General features: G+C 47.1%; 1 long non-coding RNA gene across 1 annotated transcript; it reads left to right on the plus strand.

The window, feature by feature from the left end:
• Nucleotides 1–6,164: 6,164 nt before the first annotated feature.
• On the plus strand, nt 6,165–9,810 carry LOC135372420 (uncharacterized). The gene is made up of 4 exons (XR_010415990.1): nt 6,165–6,424; nt 6,574–6,881; nt 6,981–7,108; nt 9,438–9,810. It is a non-coding gene; the product is annotated as an uncharacterized LOC135372420 (long non-coding RNA).
• The last annotated feature ends 2,319 nt before the right edge of the window (nt 9,811–12,129 follow it).

Here is a 12,129-nt window from a genome sequence, read left to right on the forward strand (position 1 = left end):
TTTGCTTTTCGCGTGTACTGTTGAACATCTGAACCGCATGACACTCAAAATAATGCATTAATATATGTTTGAAAACTACCTAGCCGGTTCGTCTGCAAACTCCAAACTTGCAAACTTTGTGATGCTTGCTCAAGTGCAGCTGTGCCATATTTGTTGCAATTCTAGCAAAGGCTAATCTAATATTTTTTTAATATATATATTTCTAGCAAAGGTGCAAAAAAAGAGTGTTACAAAACGGACAGCGGAGGGACAAACAGAAAACGAGCGCCTGCCCGTTTTGTAACACTTCGCAGCGTTTTTTGCATCTTTGCCATGGAGTACCAACTGCCCCAACGGTCTGCGTTATTTGCATTTCTAGCAATAAGAATATTGCTGCTAGGAAGGCAGCAGGTACTAAGTGCTGCTACTACACAACAAAGCTCAGTAATCTATTGCTCTTGCTTTTGTTTTTCATGCAACACCAGACAAGCCCAATTAACATGTACTGTATCTCTTCAGACCTGCAAGTCATAGGGCGTGCAAGACGGCGCATATGGATGTGGACTCGCCCAGACGCTTGGTGGGAAAACCTTGTGGCCACTGGTAGCCCGTGCCAGTGGAAGTAGAGCTTCAGGATTTCGAGGGCAACTTTTGTACGACTGGTTGCCCTTGTAAGGCCACACATGTCTCCCGCTCCAAACTGGGTCAGGACGCCAGTGCCAACTGACAAGCGGGTTGCCATAGCACTGTACAAGCTAGCCAGCTGTGGTGAATCACGCTGTGCTGCATCACTGTTTGGCGTACATAAGTCAACTGTCCACAATTGTGTCTACCTGTTTTGCTACACTTTGCGGAAGCAGTTTCTGAGCCAGTTCATCCGCATGCCTGACCATGATGAAGCAACTGTGATTGCACAGCGCTTTCTGCTGAAGTGTGGCATACCGCAGGTGATCGGTGCTAGAGCACTGCACGGGCCCGGGCCCCCGACCCGGCCCGGGCCCGACCCGGCCCGCGGGCCGGGCTGGGCTTGTTATTGGCTGTGTGCTCCGGGCCGGGCCGAGCCCGGGCCGACAAAATACGCCAGCACCGCGGGCCGGGCCGGGCCCGGGCCGTTAAAATACGCCACCACCGCGGGCCGGGCCGGGCCCGGGCCGACAAATATGTTCCCGAGAGTCAGGCCCGGCCGGGCCACGCAGCTAATTCCACACATTGGAGATGCATTAGTTCATATCATCATGCGCTTGCGTCATTCCTGTGCATATTTTGCAAAGACAAGCAAAGGGTACTGCATTATGCATATGATTCGACCCTCTAGAACATTCTCCAAGCCACTTTACATTGCTCCTCACTCGTCACATGAGAGGGACACTGAGGGTTCTCCTCCAGTGGCCTCTCAGACGAACAGCCAGGGAGATGCAATGTTAACCTCAGAGGAGGTTGTTGCATCCCCTTCCGTTTGGGACGGGATTGCCATGGGCCTGTCCCAAAACACGAGTCAGAGCATGGATCTCGATGACGACGACTGCTGCTCTCAGAAGTCGTCTTCGAGTCTACCAAGTCTTTCCATGGGCAAGGAACAGAGAGGGAAAAAAGCTGGCCGAGGACGAGGAGGAAAAGCCAAGGAACAACAACAAAGGGTTCCTCCACCGAGAATACAAGCTCCTTAATCCCTCCTCATTCATGGACAGTTGTTCCACAAGGTCTTTACGCCTTAGAGTAGTCGTTCAGTCCATATTCTTTTTCCTCTTCTGTGCATTTCTTATGGGTTCTCAGAGCATTATTCAGTGGAACTGCCGGGGTTTGCTGAAAAATCTTGATGATGTCCATGATTTGGCAGACAAACATCATGCTGTCTGTTTCTGTCTCCAAGAAACAAATTTGGTTCCAGACACCCCTTTCCACCTCCGACGGTGGAACATTTACCGTAAGGACCGAACAGACACGGCACGTGCTTCCGGAGGTGTGGCCATTCTCACGGCCAGAACACTTCCCACGAGAGATGTCCAACTTTCTACAAATCTTGAGGCTGTTGCAGTGCAGATTTGCACTGACCGTGTGATGACGGTGTGTTCTCTGTACCTGCCGCCATCAGCTAAGGTTGAAGAAAAGCAACTTCAAGACCTTCTCAGACAGCTGCCACAGCCTTTTCTTCTGCTTGGAGATTTTAATGCACACCATCCTCTGTGGGGTTGCTCAAAAGTTGACACACGAGGTAGGATGTTAGAGAAAATGCTAACATCTTTTCCAATCTGCCTTCTCAACACAGGGAGTGCAACACATGTCAATTCGGCTTCACAGACTTTCTCAGCTATTGACATTTCACTATGTAGTCCATCTCTATTCCAAGACATTTCATGGACAGTTGCCGACAGTCCTTACAGTAGCGACCACTTCCCTCTTGTATTAAAACTCAATCAACTGGCAGCTACCCTCACTACCCGACCACCCCGCTGGAAAACACAATTTGCCGATTGGGGCTCCTTTAAACAAGAAGCCATTCTGTCAGCAGAATCACTCCATGGACTCGGCATTAATGAAGCAAATGACATTATTACAGACATTATTATTGACGCAGCCACTAAATCCATTCCGCAATCTTCAGGTAGTCTTCCTAGACGCTGCAAGCCCTGGTGGACGAGTGATTGTGCGAACACCAGACGGGAGCAGAACCGTGCATGGGGTAAGTTTAGACGATACCCAACCCCAGCAAACTTACTCGCTTTTAAAAGAGCCCGTGCGAAAGCAAGGTGGACACGGCAACAAGCGAAACGGCAATCTTGGGAAAATTTCGTATCCACCCTAAATAGTAGCACTCCATCCAAGTTTGTATGGGACAGACTGAAAAAAATCAGAGGCGACTACAGGAGCTTCTCTGTTCCACTTCTGCAAATAAATGGAAGCACGTGTCAGAGCATCGAAGACCAGGCTGACGCCTTAGGTGAACATTTCCAAAACATTTCCTCTTCTACTCATTACACACGGGAGTTCTTGAAGATCAAGGATTCTGCCGAGAAGTGCACCCTGTCATGTGGTACTGGCGACAACTACGCTTACAATAGGCCTTTTACCATAACAGAACTTTTAAGAGCACTGAGCGTTTCAAAACAGACAGCTCCAGGGCCAGATCGCATCACGTACTCTATGCTGCAGCATTTAACACCTTCATCGCTAGAAACCCTTCTATGCTTCTTTAACTCTCTCTGGAATGAGGGCTGCCTCCCGTCCCGCTGGAAGGAGGCGATCATCATTCCACTGCTAAAACCAGGGAAACGTCCTTCCAATCCAAGCAGTTACAGGCCTATTGCCCTTACCAGTTGCTTAGGAAAAACTTTTGAACGTATGGTGAACTGCAGGCTTATGTACTACCTTGAAGAAAATGAATGCCTAGACCGATATCAGTGTGGCTTTAGAACTGCATGCTCAACAACAGACCAGCTATTACGTTTGGAGACTGTTATTAGGGAGGCCTTTGTCAGACGGCAGCATTGTGTATCCATCTTTTTCGACCTCGAAAAGGCGTACGATACCGCCTGGCGGTATGGCATCCTTCGTGACCTACACTCTTTTGGGATACGTGGTCGGCTCTTCCGTTGCGTTGCAAACTTTCTTCAGGGGAGAACATTTAGGGTGCAGCTGGGAACTGTACTGTCCCGCCTGTTCACACAAGAGAATGGAGTCCCGCAGGGGTCTGTTCTAAGCGTAACACTCTTTATTGTAAAGATGAACTCTGTCGTCCATGCAATTCCACCGTCTGTCAAGTACTCCTTATATGTGGATGACATTCAAATATCCTGTTCTTCCACAAGCGTTTCCAGGTGTGAGAGACAGCTCCAGCTCACCATAAACAAACTTTCAGACTGGTCCACCAAAAACGGTTTCAAGTTTTCTCCTGAGAAAACTGTTTGTGTTCCATTCTCAAGAGTGAGGTGTGTCTTTCCTGAGCCCACACTCAGAATGAATGGCCAGGATATTACTGTCATGCCTGAACACAAATTCCTTGGTGTCATCTTTGACCAAAAGCTCAATTTCGTGTCTCACATAAAAAATCTCAAAGTCAAGTCAATGAAGGCCTTAAATATACTCAAGATCTTGTCGCACAGGTCTTGGGGTGCAGACCGGGAAGTCCTGCGTCGTATTTATATTTCCGTCATTCGCTCAAAGCTTGACTACGGGTCTTTGGTTTATGGCTCTGCACGGAGGTCTGCCCTGGCGATTTTAGACCCAGTTCACCACCAGGGTCTCCGTCTGGTGTTGGGAGCTTTTCGAACATCACCAGTTGAAAGCTTGTATGCAGAGTGCAATGAATGGTCGCTGGAAAAACGGAGATTTTACCTTGCCTCTACATATGCAATGAAAGTGAGATCTTACCCGCAGCACCCTGCCCTAGCCTGTGCCACAGAAACCCGTTTCCAGCAGCTGTTTTTGAACAGACCTTCTGTCATCCCTCCTTTTAGTATGCGACTGTCCCTGGAAATGGAAGCTTACGGCTTCCCTGACCAGGGCAGGGTGACTCTAGTAGCAAGTGGTGGGAGGCTTCCCCCATGGCAACCACCACCAACACACAACACATCGTTATTAAAATATAAAAAGCAAGAAACTTCTACAGTTGTGCTCCAGCAGGAGTTCTTATCATTAAAGGACAGTTTTGGAGACCATGTCGCCCTTTACACGGATGGCTCTAAAGCGGGCTCAAAGGTTTCCTGTGCAATGGTCACAGGCACGTCTGTTGTGTCTCGCCGTCTGCCAAACACTTTTTCCATTTTCAGTGCAGAGGTATATGCTGTGATCCTTGCTTTTAATCATGTGTTACACTCTCACATTGATACGTCAGTTGTGTACATTGATTCCCTGAGCTGTCTACAAGCTATATGTAGCTTACGGAAACAAAAGAACCCGTTTGTGCAACAGGCCCAGCATTTATTCAGCCGAATTACAAACAAAGGTTTCTCTCTAACACTCTGCTGGGTGCCAAGTCACGTAGGTATACGTGGCAACGAGCAAGCCGACAAGGCCGCTGTCGAGGCACTGTCCGGCGACCTCGCATTTACAGAAGTGGCAGCTGAAGACTTGCGCTCAGTCATACAAAAGACGATTAATGAGAAATGGCAAAAAACAATGGAACACACAGAACACTAATAAACTCCACCTAATCAAACATGACATAGGCAAGCCCACACATGCTTTCAGTAACCGGCTTCACGAAATTCTGTCAGCTCGGTTGCGTATTGGCCACACCTACCTGACACACGGATTCCTTTTACGGGAGGAGGATCCACCCCAGTGTTTGCCTTGCAGGGAACCGCTTTCTGTTCTGCATATTCTGGTAATGTGCCCACTGCACGAAGCTCACCGTCGCCGCCACTTTCCCGTCTTTTATAAATATAACATTCCCTTCCATCCCGCACTTTTGCTGGGTGATGAGCCCCTGGTTACTTTTAATTGTGTATACAATTTTTTAAACGATGTCGGTTGCATCAAATACCTTTAAACTACATTTTAATTGAATTATTTCCCTTTTTAAATAGATAACATTTTATCATTGTCTTGGCGCATAATAGCCGTAGTTGCTCATGCGCCAGAAAAACCTTAATCACTCACTCACTCACTCGTCACATGTTTCACAATCTCTTTGGCAAAGCTTGGTGAGAGGGATAGGGACTGGGAGAAGCAGTTTGTCGACAGCATGCTCTATCTCCGCAAAATCTTGACAGTGTAACGATAACGCCCCGTGCGTTCTGGATTTAATTTGGTCTCGTGCGGTTACGGTGTTAAACCGCCATCACTTGTATGTTTGTCTTCTCTCCTTATAAATTTACTTATAAATTTGTTTGATAATCGCCAGAAACGCGTACGTCGCGGCTGGAAATACTAGGCCGGGATCTACTCGCCGGGTCACCGGGCCGGGCCGGGCCGGGCTCTATTTGCTTAGACGCCGGGCCGGGCCGGGCTCTAGTCACTGGGTCACCGGGCCGGGCCGGGCCGGGCCGCATAAAAATATGAAGGTCCGGGCCCGGGTCGGGCCGGGCCATTTTTCGATGCGCCCGGGCCGGGTCGGGCCCGGAAAAGTCGGCCCGTGCAGTGCTCTAATCGGTGCAGTTGACGGTACCCACATTCCTGTTCTCCCTCCATCGGTGGGCTATCGGGACTATGTCAACAGGAAGGGGTGGCCGTCCCTAGTATTACAAGCTGTTGTGGATGACAGAATGAGGTTTGCTTATGTAATTTTTTTAGCCCGTTCACAACACTTGTACAAGTTTCATCAACTGCCATTATAGCTTGTACAAGTGCTAGTTTCACGAAACATACTGATTTGACCCATAAATTCACATAGGGAACACTTTGCAGGTTCCGCAACATCTATTGTGCACTACCAGGGTCCGCTCATGATGCCTCTGTGCTGAAGTCCTCAAGGCTGTACACAGACAACAGTCAACTTATTCCACAAGTATATATTACCAGCTATAATTTGTAGTTGTTATTAACAAAAGTAAACGAGATGTACCAATTGAGATGAGGCAGCACTTGCTTTCAAATATGGTCACATTATATTCACATAGAGAACCACTTAAAGGTATAAACTTTCTGAACATGCAGGTGCACAGAGATGTCAGAGGAACTCTGGTTCCATACGTGATACTTGGGGACCCGGCATACCCCTTGTTGCCCTGGCTAATAAAGCCGTTTCCCCAGAGTGGAAGGCTGACGGCAGAGCAGGAACTGTTCAACGAGCGCCTGAGTGCAGGCAGGGTTATTGTAGAACATGCCTTTGGACAGCTGAAGAGCAGGTGGCGCTGCGTTATGAAGCGCACAGACATCAACTACAAGTTTGTACCAACACTTGTAGCAGCAGTCAGTGTGCTGCATAACATTTGTGAGGACAGCAATGAGGGCATCAACCCAAGGTAACACATTGTAGCTTCTTATCTATGCTAGATTCTTGTGTTTGTACGGTTATGTTTTGTAGAGTCTTCACAATTATATGCATATATTCTTTCCATTAGCTGGGTTGCAGACATGCAGGACTTAGAACGCACCTTCCCTCAGCCAACACGCCAGTCCCAGGCAGATGGAGGCAATGCAGCCGTGCAGGATGCCCTGTGTGCCTACACAGCAGCCCATCTGCTTTAAGGTGAGCACTGCATTTGTCCTTCTCCCTGATGATAGTAGAATACAAGTAGGCACACAGTAGATAAATGAATGGGCATGGCGAGCCTGAATGCTACAAATTCTATTTTGGTCGTGCATCAGGGGACCCAGGTGACATTCTTCATAGCGACGAGTCTCGTATTTAAAATAGCAACGTCCAGGTACATGATTACATACCTCTTTTGCTAGGTGAAGTATAAATGTGCTGGAAATGAATTGATTACATGCAGCTGAAATGTAGAAAAATGATACAATTTATTTTACATGTATGTTAGGATATATTTAAGAGCATTCTTTAAAGGCATGCACAGACACTACAAACTTGCACAATACACAATTTATACAAGCATTGCCTCATACTTTTACAATATACACAGTGTTTCACGGAGGACCCCCGGTCGAATAATTTGTTAACAGGTGGTGCCATCGAAGATCTTTTTACTAAAGATCCTTGGGAGTGAACTTAGAATTGAACGTATGAATCCTTGGGCCATGAATTGGGTGGTGAGCAGCTCATTTGCGTACGCTCAGCAATTAAATAAACATCCTATCTTTAAAATTTACTGTGCAAGATTATGGAACCTCTCTTTGACGTACCGAGGCCTTCAGCGAAAAATATTCCAAGAAAAAGAAACCTCAACTACACAGTGATTTTGCTGAGAAATTAACCGTTTTCGGTTTACATATTTCTGGCACCGAGCAATGCACCAATCTGCTCCATGGATCACCTGCACTATCTCTCCTATGGTACGACGGAACCGTACAAGAAATATGTGGACCGAAACAGATTAATGGCTCGAAAAAATCACAGAGTTGATGAGGTTATTTTCTTTGAATATTTTTCACTGAAGGCACCGCTACGTAAAACAGAGGCTCCATAATCGTGCAAAGTAAAATTTAAAAGTTACAATGTGTATTTGTTTAGTGAGCGTATGCAAACGAACCGTTCAGTACTCTGTTCATGGTCGATGGCCGATGTCCCGAAGATCCTTATAAAAGAGAAAGTTCTTCGGTGGCGCCACCTGTTAACTAATTACTTGGCCAGGGTACCTTCGTCAAGCAACCAGTTTACAATGAACGCACACTAAACATCTTTGTGTGCTCTCTGTTTAGTGTTCCGTAGCAGACCTTGGTGGGATGAATGTGGAATATTAACAGGGCACATTGGAAACAGTGGTGTACGTGGTGACGGTGTGTCTCGTGTTGTGGAGTGTAGAAGTGTTTGTATTAGTGAAGCTTGCTGCTGTTGAAAAGTCATTAGCATCTGTGTGCAATTTTGCAAAAACTGATTGTTAAAGGAGCAGTCTAGAGGCCCACAACTTTTTTTCTGTTTTTGGTCAGTATGGAATGTTAGGCGGCCGAAAACAGTTTTCCCACAATTAGTGCAACCGTAGCTAAATTGGGACGCCTGCAATAGCTCCCCGAACCTCCCGCGCGCGAAACACCCTCCTTCGCCTTCACGATAGGCACGTGATGAGCGCCACCACACACGTCACTATGTGACGCAAGTGGTGAGGACGCTCCTCATTGGACTTGGGATCACATGATCGAGGTGAGCAACATCGCCCAGGCCGGAGCGTCTGCTACCGCTTGGCGCTTGGGAGACGCCATGCGTTCTCTGGCTTCGTGATGTCCGAAACGGAGGGTTTGAAGGCTGTCAACGACACAACCACGATTTTTTGGGACCGCAGGCACCGCGGGAAGAACGAGTGGTGCAACCCGAAATTAACTGCGTTTGTATAGCAAAAACCCCGTGCTTCTCGACAGTGTGCAGCCTGTCCGACAGTTTTCACCGCGCAGTTGGTTCAGTGGCTAACAGGTGGCGCCACAATACCGCTTCCACAATACAGCTTCGCAATAGCTTTCTGCTGCTGTGAATTCTGAGATTGCACAGAAGCCACGGATATATTACTCTTGTGATCGTAATCTTATTTTCTCAGGCTGCGTATATGCTTCTTCTTTTAAAGAAAACGTGATATAAATCATATAAATAATAGAAATCAACAAGAAGCAGCTAGCAATGTTCGTAGCAGACGGTTTTTCCTACGAACGAATGAGGGGCTCTCTACCACGAACGTCACACTAGAGTGGGTGTGGTCTGCAGTTGGAGCGCTCCGGCCTGTCACCGCGGCAGCGATTTTCCAAATTAATTGCACCGTGGTGATACAACTTTGGACAGAAATATTTTGTGGGAATGCTTTTCACATACTGCTTTACAAGATGACAGCAGTTTTGGGCCATGTTAGATACCACTTTAATGCTCCTTTAAGGTCTGCTACTATTTTGCCAAACTCCTGTCTTTCTTCATGCAGGAGCTCGCATTGACGCCTGTGTGCCTCCTCCGTTCGCAGTGCTGCTGCTCTTTCCGCTCTTTCTGCTGAGGACTTCATTATCCTCTCTAGACCATCCAGGAAGGTGTCTTTCCTGCTGCGCTTCCTGGGACGCTCCTGCAGTTGAGGACGGCCTCAAGACGACAGCAAACGTTATGTAATGCAGAAGCAGTATGCAACATTTTTCATGATGAACTGTGAAACACAAAGCGTCAGATGCCTTACCGTCACCAGTAGGCGATGTCGTCATGTTGGCTTCCTCTTCGAAGTCATCTTCCACATTTGTGGCACCAGCAGAAAATTCTGCACTCGTGTTTGGCTCTGAGGTGAAAAATTAAACATTTCATACCATGGCTTCCATGTTCCTCCATTTACTGTAACAGCACAGCTCTGCAGGAAATGTAAAATCAAAATATCAAGAACTTAATTCACCTAGCATTGATGGTTGCTCTATAAACCCATCTTCTGCAAAAGATATGGAATGTCAGCATGAGTCTCGACATGCACTACATGTCCTGTAAAACAAGTACAAAGTGATATATACGAACGCTCTGTCTCATGGGTTATGGCACAGTCGGCAGCAGCACTGTCCACTCCATTTTCTGCTGCTGTTGCCCTGGGTCTTCCGCCAAGAATGGCATCCATTTCTTGGAACCATTTACAACATGAGGGTGACTGTCCGCTCCGACCCTGTTTAGTTTTTTCCTAGTAGTAGTGTAGTAAATAGTAAAGTAGATATTAAATAAAAATTCAGCCATGTACCAATCGTACGCCTCATCCCTTATATTGGCATCCTACACCAGACTTGTACGTACTTGGAGTATTGTATTTAAAGTACTGTACTTTAAATACAATTTGCGGTATTTTGGTACTCTACTCAATACTTTTTGTTTTGTGTATTTGTACTCTATATTTAAAATACATTTTATGGTATTCTCTACTCAATACTCTAATTACATATTTTGAATCTTCCCCTCAAACTTTCTGTGTCTCGTCTTTCCATTATCTTGCTTGTTCTGTGGAAATTTCCTGAAATCCTGGAAATTTCCTAGAAGTTTGCTTTATTCTGGGTCACATATATTTAGTGCAGTTATGTGGTATCTCTTTGTCATCTTTTTGGGACTTGTGTTTAGATGACTCCTATAACACAGCGGCGTTCATGTGACATAGCGGCGACTTGCCACATTGACCAGTGACATTTTGTGCTCAAGGATAAATAGCATTTTAAGTGTGTTTCAAATCCTTTTTTAAGTATTTTGTACTGTATCTTAAATACTTTAATATTCATGCATTTATACTCCCGCTTAGTTACATTCTAACGTGAGTATTTATTATCTTATCTTAAATGCATTTTTAAGTATCTTGTACATCTCTGTCCTACACATATATCATTCCCGATGAAACGATGATTCTCGATGAAACGCCTCATCTTATCGTCACTGACGCAGTAGTAGTTGAAACAGTGCTTTCCGAACTCATTCAAAACGTCCGCAGTGTAGAGCCCCCCCGCGGCTATCGTACGCAGTTTACCTTAAATGGCGGTGCGTTCATTGCGTATTGTTAGGCACGAAGATGCAATTGTGCTTAAAAGCTTACCTCGTTGTACTTTTGCTTCATGTTTTTCCAATGGCTCCGTATCTGCGTCCACGTGAAATTACCGAAACCGATGTCCACCATCTTCTGCTGGACCATTTCAAATGTTGTCTTGTTTCGCTGCCGCTTCGAGTCTAACAGCGACGCGACGTCCAGCTCCATAATCACGCAGAGCATAAATCTGGTGCTGTCGTCGCTCCACACACATCGCTGTTGACCCGAAGGGCCAGCCGCTACAGCAGTAACGTCGGTAGCACCGTGGTCGGTAGCCATGCTGTTATCAGGTGGGAGATGGGAGTACGGTGTGGGAGGGAGCACGAGAGATCCGGCAATGACGTACGGGAAGTCGCGTATTAAGTCGACTGGTGCGGTTTACATGTCGGAGTTCAAGCGACGCCTGTCGTCTCAACTACCCGTCTCGAGCGACTCATTTCGACTGTGTCGACTTCTGTTTTAGGTCGACATATACCGATTTACATGTAGCGCATCAGTCGACTTCATTAGATAAGTCGACTTTTATCGTCTTCATGTAAACGCCAAAGACAATTCCTCTCCCCACGCGGACCGTCGTGAGCGTTTTCACAAAATCCCGCACGACGCCTCTGCTCGAAGGAAAAGGGATCCAACGCCCGAGGCCTAGACGAAATCGTTCGCTCTCCCTCCCGTACGCCCGGCATCCGCCAACATGGATGCCACCTCCCTTCCCCTCGGAGCAGAATCCCGTACTCCACCCCACGCACATCCCGGTTCAACCGACTCTTCGGGTCGTGGCGGTGGACGGTACTGCAACTCAGACAAAAGATCTGCCTGAATTACACGAGCCTCTCGTACAAGCACATCGAGAAAGTCGAACGTCCTTCCCTGGAGATAAGGGCGAAAACTAGGGTGGCTCTGCCGTATGACACGAGAGACCTTTTCCTGCTCACTAGCCCCGTGGTCGGCCCTACTATAGAGCTCCTGAATCGCCCTCACGAACTCTATCAGGTTTCATCGGCATGCTGGGTACGACGAACCAATTCCTCGCGCACCCGCATCGCGTAATCGGGGGGCAAAAACTCCTCCTCGAATCGCTGCCTGAAGT

This window comes from Ornithodoros turicata, unplaced genomic scaffold (assembly GCF_037126465.1).
Source record: "Ornithodoros turicata isolate Travis unplaced genomic scaffold, ASM3712646v1 Chromosome15, whole genome shotgun sequence".
In the NCBI taxonomy this organism is placed as follows: domain Eukaryota; kingdom Metazoa; phylum Arthropoda; class Arachnida; order Ixodida; family Argasidae; genus Ornithodoros; species Ornithodoros turicata.